We start from the raw sequence: 18932 nt of genomic DNA, 5'->3' as shown, positions 1-18932 counted from the left end.
AAACTCCCAAGCAGGGGCACCTGGGTGGCTCAGTTAGTTGAGCGACTGCCCTCGGCTCAGGTCATGGTCCCAGGGTCCTGGGATCAAGCCCCGCATCGGGCTCCCCCTGCTCTGTGGGGAGCCTGTTTCTCCCTCTCTCTGCTCTCACTGCTTGTGCACGCTCTCTCTCTCTCTCTGTCAAATAAATAAATAAAATCTTTAAAAAAAAAAAAACTCCCAAGCAATTCAACTTACATTTTACTAACCTGGTAAGAATTCACTAGACCAGTTGCACATTGACCTTCTTTATTCATTTCTTCAAAAAAATTTTATTGTATCGAGGATGTAATGATGAGAAAAAACTGTCCTCATGAAGCTTACGATCTCACAGAGCAGGCAAATAAGTACAAAAACAATTGCAGAGCAGGTGCCAAGTAGTGTGAGGAAATAACCTATTTCCATATGACCGTATCAAGATATAAAAAGATAAAGCAAAAGTTTAACCAAGCTTCTTCAGGACTAAATATCTGTTTTCTTTGTTAACTTGACCGGCTGCATCTCTGAGTGATGATACATATTGGCCAAAAAGTTATTTTTTGCTGAAGTAATCTCAACGTTTCCCTGGCCTACCAGGAGAAGAAATGCTATCCACCGGCTTGGAGCACTCAGTCTCAAAACCTAGCAAACACTCACGGACGTCCCATTGTGGACACTGAGGTCACCACCTTCAGAGCACAGAAAACAACAGATTACTTTAGATGAAATGAGCAGCTCCTATCAGTGGCTGGGTCTATAAAGAATAAAAAAGGAGAAAGTGAGGAGAAAAGCAATGTCTCGATTTCCACACCACTTAATTGCTTGTGTCACTCATACTTCCAACTCTGGTCCTGTTTCACTTATTTCTCTCGGGTGGATGTTTTGAACTTCTACCATGATCCCACAAGGGGTATGACCTCTCAGATGTCCCCTTTGTTGTGGACATTCTTTTCTCCATCTGTAGTGACATGACATACTACTCGTCCTTCCGAATCTGCGCATGAGGAGGTTTGGGTGATACTCTTCTCTCGGGCGGAGAACACCGATGCTCTATTTTACTTGTCTCTCCAGCCTCGATCATATATTTCAAGTTAGTTAGGTCCCGATGATGGCAGGCGTAGTTGGGTTACAAAGTTTACCAGGCTTCTGTTGTCTGCCTTTCACCTGATTTAAAAAATTTTTCCTGTTGCTTATTGAAATCTTAGCCACCCCTAAGAAACACACTGTACTTACACTGAGTCAGGGAACATCTAGGAAACTACTCTGGATTATGTCGTTATCCCTCTTACAGGAAGCCCAGATGTGCTACACTCAAGTGACCTAAGAGGCAAGGGGTTCCATTGTAATTGCTGGCCCACAATGTGGGCTCAGCCGGGCTGACATTTTAATTTGTCTCTTTTGTGGCTTCCATTATCCTGGGGACCAAGGTATAAACGTGTCTGGAATCACAATTTGTGGAAAGTTAGTAAAGTTTTGGAACAGTGCCAGGACCATTCAGTGCTTGGGATGGATTTCTTGGAGTCTCTCCAATTGTATGGGTTGTCCATTGTGCCATGTGGCCAGACTTGAGTCTAGAGTAGACAATTAAGATGAAATTATGTTTACTGCAGCCTAGTTGCACAATGGAAAAAAACTAAGGTGATCGATCTGGAGAGGGTTGCTTCTGTGTTTTAGGAGACTTTCGAAGGTTCCACGGAGGAATGCTGCTTGCGTGTGGTGAAGCTTGGGGGTGCTTAGAAAGCAATTACTATACAAATATAAAAGATGATTTAAAACGGAAATGACGGCTGAGGCTGGAAAGGCTCTGGGTTTTGGCAAAGGCGCTGTCTACTGAAAATGAAGGTAGCTTGATGCGATAAACAAAAGCATGGCATTCTGGTTAGGCCTCGGTTGGTAACCCAGCTTCACCACTTTTTGGCTGGAAGACTCCGAAAAATTTCGCTGCTTCTCAGAAAAGCAACAGTATCGTGAAGTTAGGGTTAAATTAGGTAATAAATACAAAACGTTTAGCATAATGACTGATGCTACAAAGTGGTCTGCCAAGCCTTGTAAGTAGACAATTTAAAACGTTATATAAATCCAGTGGCTTATAAGGCTTTTAGGGTCTCAAACCTCCCTGGGAACTTGATGAAAACTATGGGTCCTTGTCCCTCAGGGGGGAAATGCGCATATACAAAATTTTTGTGCACAGTTTTAGGGAATTCAAAGACACGAGGCTGTACAACCATAGACTTTAGGTGAAGATCCTTTGTTCTAGGGCTAGGTCCATTCCAAAGAGAGAGAGAAAGTCCTCAGTTTTATTTATTTTGTACGATTTTTGATCATTTATAATCATAGTTACATAGCTTTTTAGATGAGGAAGGGATTTTTTTTTTAAAGATTTTATTTATTTCAGAGAGAGCGAGAGAACACAAGCAGGGGGAGCGGCAGGCAGAGGGAGAAGCAGGCTCCCTGCTGAGCGGGGCTCGAACCCAGCACCCTGAGATCATGACCTGAGCTGAAGGCAGATGCTTAACTGAGCCACCCAGGCACCCCTGAGGAAGGGATTTTAGCTAGTCTAATCCCCTCCGTCTTTTTTGGAATAACAACATTAAAATCCTAAGAAAATACCTGGTGTTTCAGATAAACAGGGAACTCGATCAATTTCACATTTCTGTAATTTAAAAAATAAGTTCTTTTTATCACCTACCCTTCATTTTGAGGTATTCCTTAAGATGTCTCATATTTCCCCTCTGTTCCTAATCCTGTGCTCTGAGATACATTCCCCTCAGAAGCTCACGTCCATTCAAAGCCCCATGATGAATACAATGAGCATTTTCTCTGTGTATTTTAATTAGCATATCAAAACCTACTCTGCTGTACCCATTTGATATTGTGCTATTTGCTGAACTATATTGCTAGAGTATAACTTCATCAGGTAGGAATTTGTATTAACAGAGTTATCGAGCACCTATAATGGGATAGGCTCCGTTCCTTCCTCCTAGGATACACGAATGAATAGAACCCAGACAGAGACGTGTGCCTCATACAGCTCACAGTCTAACGATGAAAATGATCTTTTCTTTCGGACGAATGTGACCGGGGTCGAGATTGTATTTGTGGACAGGAACAGAGGTAACCCGCAAGTTTTCAACCAAGCGAACATCACCAAAACCTTCACTGCCATTCCTCAAGGACACCTGCCTTCATTTGCTTAAACAAGAGTTGGCCGTGTGGGCAGCACTAAACACGGACCAGCCGAAGTGTGTCTGGGCAAAATCCCACCCATAACTTCCCTCTGGCAGGAGCAAGAATCGGCCATGTTAGGGAGATCATCCCTTGGTTTTCCACCGCAAAATGTTTTTAAGCACTTCTGCTTTGTTTCCGGGATACTTTGGGTGACTTTTGAGGAGAAGGTGAGCAAGAGAGCGAAGGTCCTGGGGTTTAGCAGTTTGCTGTAGTTAGAGCGGAGCAGGGAATCTGGCTGACAATGTGGGGAAGCAGCAGATTAATTCAAGGGATAGGAGACTGGAGCGTGAAAAACTGGAAGGAGCTCAGAGAAGTGACAGGGCCAAAGGCAAGAGACGTTAAAAGGCTTCGAAATCCTGTGCTCCCGTTCAGTCTGCGTCGCAGTGATGACACAAAGCCAGGGTCACTAACATGTCGCTGGGATCCACAGGCTCTGAGCAACTCGCCTGACCTCACTCGGAATAGGGGTAGGATGATGTTGCTGCAGCCCCGAGGACAAGGGACACAGACAACGGAGTCGAGGTGGTGCTGGCAGGTTGGGGCTAGAGGCTCCAGTCACCTCAGCCTCTTGTCCTGTCTCGGGGAAGAGACTGCGGGCTCCGTTCTGAAGCTACTCTGGTTGGCCACGGTTACAGGAACTATGGCGCCAACACACCCACGCGGCTGCCTTCCCTGCTTTGCTTTTCCTACCTAGAAAACATCTTACCCATTTTTGTTACCCTCCACATGCGGAACTTTACCCTTGTCTGGTTAAGTATACTCCCTAGTTCTTGGGAAAAGGGGAGACACTCTTCTTGGTGTTATCAGGAGGATCCAACTCAGACTTCGCTTCAGCCCCTTCTTACCCGAGATGTCACCGCGCAATGGGCTAAGACCTATAGTGGGAAAGCAAAGCTTATGCTCACGACATCTGAAGAAGGTGAAATCAACCTACATGAGTGGCATCATTTGCTTAAGAGAACAAAAGCATTTGCTTACGACTGGGTAAGGCAGGGACCTTTCTTACGTGCACCCGTAATTTGCAAGCCACAATATTTTTGGCAGATGACTTGCTTATCTCCTCTCCCAGTGAACGCTTTGACAGACAACAATATAAATATCCGGCAGCCTGGGTCCTTGGTTTTGTAAACAACCAGGAAAGAAATAAGGCATTTTGCCTGATGACCAAGGCAGACTCACAAATAGGCTTCTATAAACAGAGGGCAATTATAAAAGGCAAAGATGACAGAACCGATGGCTTGATCCATGCTTTATATACCTTGCCCATTACACCACCCGGAGGACCCTCTCAGCCCAGACGCATATTTTAAAAAAACAGATCTATTAATACAGTTGGGCTCTTGCTTGAGTCATACAGAATACATCAGGCATATTATCTTTCATAATTTTGTTCATGACACAAAAGGTAGTTGCCTCCCACAGACTGAAACTGGAGATCCTCAGCTGTGGGCTAGTAGGCAAAACGCTTCAAATATTTCAAGGCACTCTATCTCAGAATTCCAGCTCTTCAGTGGAAATCATATGAGCTGGCCAACTGCAGTTCTTCAGTTAAAACCTTAAATAATAATGATGACTGGCTATCTCTAGCTTAGAAAAAAAGAATTTATTCAGCACAAGATACATAAAGGTATATATACACATATATGCATGTGTGCACACACTCACCTATAAACACGTTCAAGCCCAAGTTCCAAAGAAGATCATCTTTCTTCACCTACAGAGAGGTTAGAATGAGGAATACATTGCTGTCATCTCATTTCTGCAAGTACTTAGGTTCTTCATTAGTCGACGTTATCTCTGACAGGGAGTTCTCTATCTTGGAATGTGATTGGATAGGCTAATGGAAAACAAAAACGTTCTTTGCAAACACAAGTGCAATAAAGATGCTTAATGATAAACCTTGCATGTTATCAAGTACTCGAGGCCCTTTTAAATCAAAACAAGCAACGGTAAATGGTATCAGGGAACCCAGAACATTAAAAGTCAAGTAAATTTCAATTCCTCTTGGAAAACAGTATGATTGTTGTATGAAACGTTTTTAAAAATAATGATAGATAACATTTGTTCAGTGCTCAGAACCAGAGGATGCATTGTTCCTATGCACTTTACATATATTTTTTCACTTACTCCTCAAAAAACCCTAAGGTTAAGTACTAAAAAATGAAATTTGAAGAATTTTTTTAACAGTGACTAGATTACACAACACTGTGGTAGAACAAAAAGTTTTCAGTTTCACCCTTACAGAGCTCTTAGACAATATATTCCAGGTCACAGCTAAAGTAATCCTTGTATAATAGGTGAATGTTTCCATGTCTTTCCATTCCTCAGCATTCTAGCTGCTGACAGACATGTGCATCTCTGGATGTTTATGCTTTCTCAGAGAAACAGAAAATGCAAAGCGACCGGTCTTGTCTATACAGAAATAACAGGAGAGTTACCTCATCCACAGCAAGTCCAACACAACCAAAACCTTCCAGTATTGCCCAGGGAGAAGCACTCTTTGCTTTCACTCCCCATCCACAACATTTTCAAAGGTGGGGCAAAGCACACCCGCAAAGATGATCCTCGTTGATAAGATGAAGTACCTCCTTCATTTTCTAAGGGCTTAACTAGCCTCAGAACTATTTACCTAGGAGATAAAGGGTCAAGGGTTGCTGAGCTGCAAATGAGCCCAATATAAAGGAGAGAAAGAGAGAAGGGGGAGGAGAAAGGATAGAGAGAGAATGAGAAGGAGAGAAACTGATTTTAGGAAGGGAAAGTAGCAGACAAGACATTTGAGGTATAGGAATGAAAACCAAGAAAAGCCCAGATCTATTAAGGCTAGTGATGAAACAGCTCGGTCACTGAGGCACTTTTCCACAACTGTCAAGTTGAAGCAAATTAAAACACTTACATGTGGGGGACGCCTGGGTGGCTCAGTCGGTTAAGCGGCTGCTTTTGGTTCAGGTCATGCTCCCGGGGTGCTGGGATCCAGCGCCATGTCAGGCTCTCTGCTCAGCGGGGAGTCTGCTTCTCCCTCTTCCTCTGCCCCTCCCCCTGCTTGTGCTCTCACTCTCTCCCTCTCTCTCTCTCAAATAAATAAATAAAATCTTTAGAGAAAAAAAAACACACATGTGTTTATATTTCCAAAACAAAATGACCTCCTAGTATATGCCTGGTCCCCTTAATGCCCCATAAAGACCACCACAGTGATCTTTAACCTGCAAATTGACACAAAGTCACCTTCATTCACTTTATCTTTTTTCTTGACTACTTCGTTCTTGGAAACTTTTGAGGAAATTGAACTTTTTCTAAGGGCTTAACATAGCCTCAGAACTATTTATCTAGGAGATAAAGGGTCAAGGGTTGCTGAGCTGCAAATGAGTCCAATATAAAGGAGAGAAAGAGAGAAGGGGGTCTTTCGAACTTTGATTTCTGTTTCTTTTTACTTTTTAAGAACTCTTTTTGGTTCAGAAACCAAAACTGGGCGAGCAGGCATTAAGTCTGAATGAAGGATAAAGAGTGGGAAGGGAGAACGCTTTTTGCTTCTCTTTATATAGATACATTAGAATCATTTGGGCATTAAACCCAGTTTGGGTAATAGATGACTGATCCCCACTCTCCAACTAAGAATGCAAAAAGTTTCTAAAAAGTTTGAGGTTTATGCAGAGCAGACTTTCTTAATGAAATGTGGGCTGTAAGAATTTTTTATGTGCAAAAACTGAAATGGGGTTTTCTGGGCCAGTGAGTTCTAGTTCTTTCTTTGGGAATGTCTGACTTTCACATCCATTTACTAATGAGAACTAAAAGTAATATTTCATATTTGTAAGTGCTTGACATGAAAATGAAGGAAGACTGTTTCAGTCAGTCTTGTTTGGTTGAAAGAAACAGAGGTGCACTCAAGTTACTTCACAGAGTTGGCAGTGGGAGGAGATGAGATGGGGGAAGGGAATTGTTACAAGAATACCCAGCAAGGACTGGACCGGAAACCCACCAGGACTGGAGGCATCTCTAAGTACTCGTGTCTTACTGCCTTCACTTTCTTTCTGTGTGTTACTCCGGCTTCCTCAACCTTCACTCTCTATCTGTTCTGATCTTTAAAGTTTGAGCCTGCATATGGTTCACGATCCTCCCACAATCTGACTCAGCTGCCAACTGGCTGAGTGTCTTAGCTTCCCATTGCCAAATCTCCGAGAGAGGCATCTGATTGGCCCCACTTATCATTTTAAGCTAGTCTATACAGATGGCTGGCCGGGTTACAGAATGGCTGCCTTCAAATCAAGTGTCTACCCTTTGGTCCACTCATTTGAGACAGGGGACAAACACATAGCATGGAGCATGACTAGAAGGAGGCCACCAGCAGAAAGATTTCCTTAAAGGAGGATTTGGATGGGACAAGTTGAGATAAAGCTACCTAGTTGGCCAGCAGATTATGTGGAAACCAGTGTATTCATCTTCCTTCTGAGAGGAGCTCATCTCAACTAATTACGACCGACCTGGACTATGTGTGACCCGGCACGTGAGGGTGACAGCACCACCTTCCTTCCTCTCCCCGTTCCCTCAGCTTTATCACCTTTATTACCACTCCATCTACCACTATCCCCACAACTGACCAAGTGCCTAGGAATCTTCAGACTTCTGTATCAAAACACTAGGAAATTCAACGTAGAGTACCAACAACAGTATTTTTCATATTCCAGGACCACTCAGTCATTTTGTTTTAGAGTCACATGCCAGTAGGCAAAAAAATATTGGAATAGGATAATAGATACTACTCTGCCTACTCCAATGGCATTTATATTAATAGGAATCCAGTTAATACAGGTGCCCAAACTATATTTGGTGAGTGTTGGGAGATCTAAGTTAGCTGACTTTACCATTTGGTTAACCTAATACAGAGAATTAGTTCAAAGAATATTTACGATAGGGACACCTGGGTAGTTCAGTCGGTTAAGCTTCTGCCTTCGGCTCGGGTCAGGATCCTGGGGTCCTGGGATCAAGTCCTGCATCGGGCTCCTGGCTCAGTGGGGAAACTGCTTCTCCCTCTGCTTGCTGCTCCCCCTGCTTGTGCTCTCTGTCTCTCTGACAAATAAATAAAATCTTTAAAAAAGAGAGAATATTTACAATAATGACTGATTGTATAATGCCAAGGCAGGGTTGCAAAAGACTATAAACCCTGGCATCAAGCAAATATGGATTCAAATCACAGCTGTCTTATAATAACTGTGGGACTTTGGCAAAACTGCTAGCCCCCATAAATCATTTGTAAAGTAGATATAATAATAACCACTTCATAAGGGTTTTGTATATAGTTAGGCAAGATAATGTTTATAATATTATTTTAAAAAATAAATATTTGGACAAGATAATTTAGGCATAAGTTATTGCAAAATGACTGGCACAGAGTAAGCACTCAATATGTGGTAGTAATGGTTTCTATTACTATCACTATTTTGATTATAATATCATTACCATGGGTGTTATGGGGATTGCAGAATAGAGATGAGAGATATGAAGATTATCTTCAAACACTATACAGTCTTAAGAGAGATGATATAGACGTACATATTAGAAGTGGGGCATACGTAGAATTTGCACATACACAAGTGGAACTCAGCACAATGGTGGACTAAGTGGGAAAATGTTACGTGTGAAATAATGTTTAGTGATAGTCTTTAATCCGGAAAAGGAGGTTCAAACTCTGGTGAATTTTTAATGGGGATCATGCCTCTTTGAAAAGAAAGGAGGGATTGCTCCCAGTGTAAAAGTTTATCTGTTGTAATGTAAAAAGTCAGGATGCCTAGGAATTTCATAACTGGAACATGAACTCGATGGAAAGCATCGAATTGCAAATGGAAAGGACCTACTGGATGGAATACATGGAAGTCACTGTCAGAAACTCGGAGATAGCCCACTGCTTGGGTGTACATTTCACTTCCCCGGGGAAGCCTAAACCAGGCTAGAGCTCCCTGCTGTGTATTCTCTTCCTGTGTTTTCCCTACTAAAATACTCACTACTTGGTGGCATTACTTGTTTAAAGTCAATCTTCTGTACTCGGTTGTAAGTTCTGTAAGACCCTGATTCACTATTCATCACTTTATTTGCGCGACTAGCCAAGTTCCTGGTACATGGTAGGTACACCACAAACATATGGGGAGTGAATGAATGCATGAATGCAAGAATGAATCAAGTAATGAACATGGAATTCAGAGGTGATTTCATCATATACTGTTCTGCATTGTTCTCTAATATTTATAAGGGTTAGTCCTGACTTCCTGTTGACATTATAAATTGCACTGAGACACAGCAAGAATTCTGCATCATATGTCTCTACAACTACGAGACATCCAATTACAGGCATAAATCCTCAGAGGGCCTTTCCAAGCTCTTTACTAATAATTCTTTTTTTTTTTTTTAAGATTTTTTATTTATTTGACAGAGAGAGACACAGTGAGAGAGGGAACACAAGCAGGGGGAGTGGGAGAGGGAGACACAGGCTTTCCGCTGAGCAGGGAGCCCGATGCGGGGCTCGATCCCAGGACCCTGGGATCATGACCTGAGCAGAAGGCAGACGCTTAACGACTGAGCCACCCAGGCGCCCCTACTAATAATTCTTTTTACCCTCTACTCTCCATATTCCATCTTCTATTTTCTATACCAATGCAGAGATTATACCTCAGTCTCACTATTAGATTATAAAGAGGTCTTTTTGTTATTTTTATCACCAGGACTTACTACTTGGTAAAGGTCCCATAAATAAACAAGTGAATAAGGGAATATTTGGACAGCATATATTTCAAAGCATACTATCAAAACTTGCAGCCTTCTAGAACCTCACAAGTTGCTGTTGTGATTCCAAGCTTACCGTTCATGTAGAAATATATCATCTAAGCCAACATTTTATCTTTGAAATTGCTGTCTTTGTTGTTACCATTCACACAAATGTTGAAAGTTTTTTCTTGTTAACAAGGCAAATTTTACCTTTGCATGAAAATATTTTTTAAAGATATATTTATTTATTTGAGAGAGAAAGAGAGTGTGTGTATGCATGCGCGTGAGCACAAGGCGGGGAAGGGGCAGAGGGAAAGAGAGAGAGAGAATCTCCAGCAGACTCCGGCTGAGTGTAAAGCCCAATGTGGGGCTTGATCCCAGGACCCTGAGATCATGACCTGAGCCGAAACCAAGAGTTGGATGCTCAACCGACTGAGCCACCCAGGCGACCCTGCATGAGAATATTTTTACAATTTTAGGATAACTTGAGAACTTTTGTTGGTAAAAATAATATGCTCACTTGCTCTCTAGTTAACAAACTCTAATACGTCCAATCATTTCATCCAATAAGCTTTTTTGAGCACCTCTTAAGTTCCAAGCACTTGAATTACTCAGATGCAAAAGATTCATCCCTGAAGAAGGTCAAAGTCTTCATGTACCACAGTCACATTCAGAGGGTCTGAAAGTTGAAGTGTAGACTGTTCTTTTCCAAGGGCCCCTTCAGTCTCACCTCGGTCCTACATGTTGACTCCTGCAAATCCTTCACAATAGACTACTACTGTATTGAAGACTTCTGAGTCTGCAAATTATAATTCTTCTGTACTCCCATTAATTAGATCCTGCTCCCAAACTTCCTTACTGTCATGTGGATTTTTTCTATTTTATCCATCCATTTTCCTTTTTAACGCCAAGACAGCATATTTCACAACAATCTTTCTTTAAAATATACAAAATATCTCTCTGTCTGAGTTTCCTCATCTATAAAAGAAGGATATTGAGAATTTGGGACAATGAATTTGGAATGCCAAGGAGACAAACAGGCTAACAAGGAGAAATAATCCCTGAGCGAACAAAGGGAAAACCAACACAACTCTGATAATTTTGAGAACAGAACTACTTTTACTTTCTCCCTGACTACTTGAAGAAATGCTCCTACTTCTCCTATATCCTGCTTACACCAGATTCTCATAGAAATACTAAGACCAAACAGATCCACAGAATTTTAGAGCTTGAAAAGGTCTTTGCAATTCTCTACTCCAATGTGGATTAGCCACAAATATAATGAAGTTTCAGCCTTAGGGTCCATCGCTAGCATTGGCCCCTTCCAAGGCCCTGGGAGAGGTCCAAGCAATGTGTTCACATGGTCATATTTTTAATTAAATATCAAAAGTAAGCTATTTTAGAGGCCCCTGGGTGGCTCAGTCGGTTAAGTGTCTGCCTTCGGCTCAGGTCATGATCCCAGGGTCCTGGGATGGAGCCCCGCATCGGGCTCTCTGCCCAGCAGGAAGCTTGCTTCTCCCTTTCCCACTCTCCCTGCTTGTGTTCCCTCTCTCGCTGTGTCTCTCTCTGTCAAATAAATAAACAAAATTTAAAAAAAAAAAAAAGTAAGCTATTTTAACCATTATTGGTAAAGACCACAGTTCCTGCAGCCCAACATACCACCTTCAAACTCCCCCTTGTGCTAGAGGAACTGGGAAAGCTGTGGGTATTTTTGTTGCTCTGGCTAAGGAGCAGCTGAGACGGAGACGCTACTGGCCTGAGTTTACTGGGTTATATACACATATATGTGGATCACAGCCATTTCAGTATGTGGTTGTTCCTTTGAGTTGTTCCAGCGTGAGGATGAATTCTAAATAGTCCACTGTCCATTGGGCCAATTTACTGGCATCATGTCACAAAGATGGAGGGTTACAGCTGTTTCACGATGCATATATGTCTTAGGGCACTCAGCACTGGAAATGTATGGTAGGGAAAAGATAAAATTATCTTTCTATTCTCTCTGGAGATGATAATATTGCAGGGGCACCAGGGTGGCTCAGTCGGCTAAGCGTCTGCCTTCGGCTCAGGTCATGATCCCAGAGTCCCGGGATTGAGCCCCACATCGGGCTCCCGGCTCAGCCAGAAGCCTGCTTCTCCCTCCCCCACTCCTCCTGCTTGTGTTCCCTCTCTCGCTGTCTCTCTCTGTGTGTCAAATAAATAAATAAAATCTTTAAAAAAATAAAAGATAGTATTGCAAAAATCATTGTCATATGAAGAAGGAATCAGCTCCCTAAATGTAGGAAAAACGTAATAAAGGGTTGTATCAGATAGTTAATTAATAAACATTTATTTGAATTTGGTGATGTTTATGGTATTTTCACCCTTTTAAAATTTGTTGTGATTTTGTTACTGGTTTTAAGTATTCACTTTCATAACTAATTTTGAACCTAAAATTTTATAATCTTTTCTTAAAAAGAATTATATAAGCTTTAGTCTTCCTAAAACCTGGATTTGGCCCTGGCCCTACTTAATCACCTCTCCACATTTAACAGGTGAGGCCCAACCATACCACATAGTTCATAGCCGTACTGAACTAAACCCTAGGTGTTCCGACTTTCTGTCCATTGCTATTTTAACCCACATTATCTTACTTTTGAGAAGTACCCCAATGATCAAAGATCTCCACTTAAAAAAAAAAAAAAAAAAGGAGCAAATAAAAAAAATCCCCTGACCACAATATGTAATAATAGTAAACACTTATATAGCATTTCTTATATGTTAGGCATTGTTTGAAAATGTTTTACATATAGCTCATTTAATCCTCAAAACAACTCTGTGACTAAGCTAATATTAATATCCTCATTTTCAGAACAAAAATTTGTCCATAGATTGGTTAAGTAAGTAGAGCAAGGTCACAGTGTGTTATGCAGAGAGCATAACATCCTCTGTATTGTGGAGCCAGCAGCAAACATTTTCTGTGGCACTTTGTTGTTCTTACAAATGTTCTAGGCACTTTGTTGAACACTCTAGTGCATTATCTCATTTAATCTTTACGATCACCTTGTAAGATATGCAGCATTATGACTCCATCTTAGAGACGAGAAACGAAAGTGTAGAGAAATTAAACGACTTGCCCAAGGTCACGTGTCTCATAAGGGGCAAAGTAAGTACTCAGATCCAAGCCTGACTCTAGGGCCAGGGCTTTTAGTCTCTCCATGATCATGCCCATCAAAGAAAACACCCTCAGTGTCCTTCTACTATTGCCACACTCCCTGGGCTCCCATTCTCCTAAAGTTACAATTAGAATGGGTATGTGGGAAGAATTAGATTAAAGACTGGGGTTAGGGGCGCCTGGGTGGCTCAGTTGTTAAGCATCTGCCTTCAGCTCAGGTCATGATCCCAGGGTCCTGGAGTCGAGCCCCGCATTGGGCTTCCTGTTCGGCAGGAAGCCTGCTTCTCCCTCTTCCTCTGCCTCTCCCCCTGCTTGTGAACCCTCTCTCTCTCTCTCTGTCAAATAAATAAATAAAATCTTTAAAAAAAAAAAAAAAGACTGGGGTTAGCAGCATAAAGGACATGGTAACCCCCTTAGATATCCATCCTCCACCTTGTGGGATGCACACACGCACACACACACACACACATATATACACACATATATACATATAATCCCATTGTACACACACACACATTTGGATCTTAGTGGAATATTTCTTCTTTGGAAAATGAGCTTTGGTAAGAATTTTCTTGGTGGAGATGAGGGTGTGTGTGTGTGTGTGGGTGGGTGGGTGGGTGGATGTGTGAGGGCATGTACCTATATATCATGATATTCCTTGAATCTGATCCCTGTCCTCAACTTTTGCTGTCCCTTAGAGATGGCAAATTTATTTTTCATTCATATTCTGTGATAAAGTTAAGAATGGCAATCAGTAGATCAGTGATTGAGAAGCTGAAGAAAGTTTAAAGAGGTGGCAAATCCCTACAAATGGCAAGAAGATAACATAAATATAACGGCAAAATGTAACCGCCAGGGAGTGACAGAGACCTGGGTAGAGAGTACTCATCCAAACCCAATAGCAGGTACTGGGCTCCAGCAAAAGGTTGCCATGTGGCAATAGGAGCTTGGTGTGACCAGATCTGACAATTTTTCAAGAGAAACTGGAAATCTAGATTTGGGGTGGAAAATCTCCTAACTTGTAAGAATTTTAAAGTAATTCCATTTTTTTTTTTCTAAGAGCACTGTGCTGACTCACATTGCGCAGGCCAAACAAACGAAAACAAACCCCACATCTGTAGGCCTCTCCCTGGAAGTCTGCTTGGTATGGAGTTAAATGCAGGGAACTCTGGAATGGGAAATTACAAGAAACAGCCTACAGAAATTTGGATCTTGGTGGAATATTTGTTCTTTGAAAAATGAGCTTTGGTAAGAATTTTCTTGGTGGGGGTGGGTGATTCAGGGTGTGGGATGGAAATGGGCACTAAAACCATAGCCCTTTTGGATCAGATCCTCTTAATTTCTCCTTCGGAGTGGTATTGGTCTTGGGCCTTGGGAAAAAAAAAATAGCAGGAATCTAATTAACAGCTCAAAGGGAGCAATCAATTTACAATTGTGTGAAGTGCAAATTCCTTTGTGCATGAAACAAATTACAGTATTTGCAAATTTGTAAATAATGCAGCACTTTCTACTATCCAAATGCTTTGGGTGCCCCCGGGGAGAAGGAAAAAGAAGTCTGAGAAGGCAAAATGTTAGAAAATGACCTATTGTCTCAAGAAATGGAATTTTTAAAATATCTTTAGTAATTAATTTTTTTCAATTGAATCCTTATTTAGGAGCTATAAAGGGGCCCAGTTCTTAGGTCAGTAGGAGAATATCTAAAGAAGTAAACAATTTCAAGTCCAAAAGTCACAGCATGTTATTAACAGGGTAACTTCTTTCAAAATTACTGAACAGTAAACGTTGCCCCCAGCCTTCCCTACACCCTTAGTTTCTGGCAAGAACTTCCATTTTGTAAAGGCAATAGCAAGGCCCAGGCATAATAATCATTATGTTCAATGTCAGAGAAGGAATCAGTGACAGATAAGGACATGAATCGAGCCAATCTGCTCCAAAGCAATGGTTTTGTGAACTGCTCAATTCACAAATATTTATTGGGGCCCTTTTATAAGATGCTATCACTGTTATTCAAGATTCAAAAGACACCCTGAAAGAATGTATGGTGTATTTTGGCAAGTAAGGAGTGAAAACTCATTATTTTTTTCCCAAGATTTTTAAAGCACACTCATCTTCCTGTTGAGCTAGGAATTGAGAATACAAAGTAGGGGTGCCTGGGTGGCTCAGTCGGTTAAGTGTCTGTCTTCAGCTCAGGTCATGATCCTGGGGTCCTGGGATCAGCCCCGGCTGGTTCCCTGCTCTGCTGCTCCCCCCACCCTCAAATAAATAAATAAAATCTTAAAAAAAAGAGAGAGAGAGAGAATACAAAGTAAATGTAACTTCATCCCCACCCTCAAGGTGTTCACAATCTAATGAGAAAACAGAATTGAAGCCAATCATTTCAATACTGAGATTGTGCTAAAGAAGAGATAAGAGGGTGACACCACAGACACTTGGACAAGTGCTTGACTCCACCAGGAGATCTTTCAACAGGAGATGACAATCACCAGGCGGAAGGCGAGGAAAGCATTAGAAGTGGAGGTAAGTGGACTGTTTATGGGCCTGAAGCAGGAGAATGACAGTTCAGATGTGTGCTTTCCAAATGATTCTCTCCCCTGTGTTCTCATTCACCGTGGGATGAGTGCAAATTGGTTAAACCTTTCCACAAAATATTTTAGCAAATTGTAACAAGAGCCTTAAAACATATTCACATCCTTTCAGTTTGAAATTCCATATCTAGGAATCAGAGGGGCTGCCAGAAATTTATGTATGAGGAAGCTTATCATAGCATTATTTATAACCATAAAGAACTGGAAACAGCCTCCATGTTCAGTAAGGGGGTAATGGCTAAAGAAGTTATGGAACATCCAAGCCATATGATTTTAGCCATTATGTGGGACAAAAAAAAAAAAAATCACATTTTAAGAGAATATTTCAAAACAAGCAAAAATTATTTCTGAAAACAATGTCAAACAGTTAATAAAGTATCATCCTAATTTTGTAATAAGAAAGTTAAAAAGTACTTCTCAATGTTGGTGGTATTTTCACCCATATCTTACTTTTCTGAAAGTCTTTCTTATTTTATACATACCCGACAACAAAAGGGAAGGAGTTTCTCCTTGTCCTGTGTGAAACCAAAAGAACTGCCTTTTGTTTTCTTCCCTCCTAAGAGTGTGAGCCAGGATTCACAAGTCACTCTCTTAAGTCACATTCTCTTTATGACATCCAGGCTGGTTAGAAAAGGAAGGGAGACTAGGTAAGGAATGGAAGAGAAAGGAAGAATCCAGAAGTTGAACACTGACATGAGCACAGAGAAGAAGGATGATGGGAGTGGGGGTTCTGAGGACCTGAAGAGAGGGTGGAGGTTGTGTGCTGAGAATGAGTTACTGGACTGAAGATTTTAGGGGTGAACATAGACACATATATAAGTGTTCAATATAAGAGATGTCACAATGCAGCACACTGTTAAATGTCAAATAAATGGCCCTCTGGATAATTAATGTTACAAAAGTCTGGAGGAGTTTGGTGGAGAGATCCATCCTTTGGTCACGTACATGTATCAGTGAATCAATGAAACTGTTCCTCTAAAACCTCCCTTTCGCAATCTTTGTAAGAGTGGGTAATGGTGTAGATTACACTCTCTTGGCCATCCCTTCTAGGGAATTGAGTTCACTGAAGAGCTTAAAGAACGTCATTGTGAAAGGATTTTAACTACTGAGAGGAAAGGTTATACAAAGAATATGATAGAAAACAATTTGAATCTAAAATACTATTTGAGAACGTTCAATCTCTGCACAAAAATTCACTTCATCCTTCAATATCTCCTATCCTTTAAAATGTATTCACATAAAATCTGCTTTACAAGAGAGAACCAGCCAGGAATATAGACCAAGAAATTTACCACTAAATGGGGACACATATGTGTTTCAGTTCTTAGGAAAATTGTGCCTTGCTAACTTTCTCCCTGGATTTCTTGGTTCTCTGCATCGAAGAGCAGGTGGTGATTTCTCTCCTTACCTAATTTTCTTGCTTTTACAGTTTCTAACTGATTGTTAAGCACCTTCCCCACACCACTGCTATTCTAGGTTATATATGTCTACAACTGCATCAAGTGACCTTTAGCTATCACTAGTTAAATGGATCAACACGTTTACCCAACCACATAACTCAGACCCTTCAGGGGTTTTCCAGTCAATTTTAATCTATTTAAACCTGACACTGGCAGATTTCCACTTCCTTTGTTCCTTGTGTAGACTTAGTGTATATGTGTTGGTCTCTGAAAGGGACAGAGGAGGCAGCTGTTGAAAAATGAGATTGACAGTTTTAACCACACAATTTGGTCTAACAGCTTTGATATGCTAAACTTGCTAGCACCTCCAAGTGTACCTTTCTGATTTTGTGTTACAACACCACACTGAATCCCTAAGGAAACCAGGGGTTTTTTGTTTGTTTGTGTGTGTGTGTGTGTATGCGTGTGTGTGTGTGTTTTAATTAAAAAGAAAAGAAAGAAATGCAAACCAGCGAAACCGTTCTTTTACATCATCTCCAGATTCATTCCGCGAACTGCAGGCCTGCACAAATCCCGGTCCACTAGAGACCTTTAAAAAAAGGAGAAGCTGAGAATACAGATCGTGTTCTAAAGAGCGAAAACAGGTGATGTCATAACGCACAGTCCTGTGTGGTCACAGCCAAGGCCGGGTGGGGAGCTGGGGCTCCAGTGAGCACGGAGCTCCGCGCCAGTGGGCGAAGCAAGTTGTCTCCGGGGCCAGGAGGACACCGGTGGGGACCCGGCACCAATCAGGTTCTCGCTCGGCGCCTGCCTTTGTTCTCACTGGGGACCAGGTTTCCGGGCGTCTCGCGTCGGGAACCCGCATTGGACCCGCACGCGCGTTGCTGGCCTCCTCGAGAGACCTGGCTCCCCCTTTCGCCTGTCCCCCCACACTCTGCAAGCCAGAGCTTTCCCCAGTTACATGTGCCCTCTCTCGCTAGAGCGTGGACGCCAAAATCCTGACTCACCATTTTTAGCTTTGGAAGAGGCAAGTCCTGCCCAATAGTTTACAGACGATTTGTTCTCTGAACCTTCCTTCCCGAGCAAGGCTCTGTGTTCTCCATGTTTCTGATGAACTGTCTCAGAAAAGGATCGTTGGGTGAGAGGATAAACCTGTCTCTTTGGCCCTTTCGTGCTGGATAAATAAAGGAACTTTCATTGCGGAAAGGACTGCGAGAAGGTGCTTCAGATGGAGGAGGAAACCGCTAAACCAGAGGTTTTGTGTCCCCCCCCACCCCCCGCCAACTCGATTAAGGGTGTAAATATATCTCAAACGTCTACCCCCTACCCCCCGCCCAAGCCTCAGGTAATTGGTCTTTTGCAAAACAAGGCTCAGGATAAATGATGCATAAAGTTCTTTGAGATCCCTGGTTGCCAAGTACTACGTGACTGCAGTCTTCTTTACAGCTAAGCTAAGATTCTGGCTGAGAGAAAGCCTAATCACTGCCCTGAGAGTGTGAACGTTTTGGCTACCGCCCCTCTCCCGTCCCCAACCTTTCTCAAGAAACCAGGAAATATTTAGCTCAGTTTTAGACCCTCTAGCGAGGCTCTAGCTCCCAGTTTTTTTATCTCACTCTCCGTACCATTTTTGCAGGGACCTAGAGAAGGGGGCGTGGCTTGTCTTCGGGGAGGGGCTGGGCTTCCAGGGATAATTTGCATACGACACACCCTCTTCCTCCTATTGGCGGAGCAGCACAAACTGTATTCCCTTCCACCCCACACTACCTAACTAACCCGCCATCTCTCTCCAGTTCCGAGCCTCGG

The 18932-nt window shown here is 42.1% G+C and overlaps 1 long non-coding RNA gene across 1 annotated transcript; it reads right to left on the bottom strand.

The window, feature by feature from the left end:
- Nucleotides 1-256: 256 nt before the first annotated feature.
- LOC145716268 (uncharacterized) lies at nt 257-18408 on the bottom strand. Its single transcript, XR_014138839.1, has 4 exons — nt 18137-18408; nt 4909-4957; nt 3950-4118; nt 257-769 (listed from the first exon to the last, which is right to left on the bottom strand). It is a non-coding gene; the product is annotated as an uncharacterized LOC145716268 (long non-coding RNA).
- Nucleotides 18409-18932: the final 524 nt, after the last annotated feature.

Source organism: Leptonychotes weddellii, chromosome 11 (assembly GCF_054177405.1).
Source record: "Leptonychotes weddellii isolate Sample4059 chromosome 11, ASM5417740v2, whole genome shotgun sequence".
In the NCBI taxonomy this organism is placed as follows: Eukaryota; Metazoa; Chordata; class Mammalia; order Carnivora; family Phocidae; genus Leptonychotes; species Leptonychotes weddellii.
Note: the sequence above shows the minus strand (reverse complement) of the source record. Positions and strands in the feature narration are given on the sequence as shown.